Source organism: Octopus bimaculoides, chromosome 9 (assembly GCF_001194135.2).
Source record: "Octopus bimaculoides isolate UCB-OBI-ISO-001 chromosome 9, ASM119413v2, whole genome shotgun sequence".
Classification (NCBI taxonomy): Eukaryota; Metazoa; Mollusca; class Cephalopoda; order Octopoda; family Octopodidae; genus Octopus; species Octopus bimaculoides.
In genome coordinates, this window is record NC_068989.1 from 22043511 (window position 1) to 22044665 (window position 1155).

Sequence of the window (1155 nt, forward strand, 5' to 3'; positions counted from 1 at the left end):
TCCACGAGGCTCCGGCAGGGGATGGTGGCGAACCTTGCTGTACTCTTTCACCACAACTTTCTCTCACTCTTACTTCCTGTTTCTGTTGTGCCTGTAATTCAAAGGGTCAGCCTTGTCACACTGTGTCACGCTGAATATCCCCGAGAACTACGTTAAGGGTACACGTGTCTGTGGAGTGCTCAGCCACTTGCACGAGCAAGCTGTTCCGTTGATCGGATCAACTGGAACCCTCGACATCGTAAGCGACGGAGTGCCAAGGATCTTCTCCCACTCGTCTTTCCATGTTTGTCAACCCTCTCTCCTTCTTATTCTCCTCCCCTTTCTATCAGTCATCTCCTCTTTATATATCTATCTGTCGGTCTCTCTCTCTCTCTCTTTCTATCTCTGTCTTTCTCTGTCTTTTTGTTTGCATTTCCCTCTTACATTCTTCCTTCTCCTACTGTTGTAACTCCCTCTCTTTCTCTCTTACATGCTTCTCCTGAACATGCATTGCTACCCTTTCTTTCTTGTTTACTCTACCCATTCCTCTCTACCTCACAACACTTGAGAAGTTAAACTGCCCATCGGGTTATAACTTCTCTCTGGTTATGTCATGTCTTTTCTTTCCGGCGATCATCGCCAGGTCAAATTTAATTAACACCATGTCCAAATTCTCATTAATTCATTAAATCAGTACTTTTCTTCCTTCACCTCAACGTGATATGTGGGTGAACCAGAAATTGGGCTAACGATCGCAAAGGTGCTTGAATGATAATCTAAATAATAAATGATATAATATATTCTTAAGAATACAAACATTTCTTATTTTACAGAAAAGGAGTTCAACAAAATGTTCAAACGTCAAATTTTTCTTTAAAAAAATTGTTGTTTTCCAGGAAAAGGCTTAATAAAACGTTGAGCCCTCAAAAGCTAGAAACTAGAATCGAAAATATGAAAAATTTTAATTGACATTTTGATGCACTTTTTGAAAAAATAATAGTTTTAGTAATAAACTCTTCTCTTCTATTCCTTCTCTTTCTTTTCTTTTTCTCTCCATTCCATTTTTCAATCCTTTTTCTTCATCTGGGTCATCAACCCTCTTCCTAGACATATCTCACTTTCATATTTCTTCTCTCTCTCCCCACCTCTCTCTCTCTCTCTCTCTCTCTTTCACTC

At 39.6% G+C, this 1155-nt stretch overlaps 1 protein-coding gene across 1 annotated transcript in view; it reads left to right on the plus strand.

The window, feature by feature from the left end:
* The window catches only part of LOC106868019 (transient receptor potential cation channel subfamily A member 1), a 143923-nt gene that overhangs the window by 108970 nt on the left and 33798 nt on the right, over window positions 1-1155 (plus strand). The window lies entirely within an intron of this gene.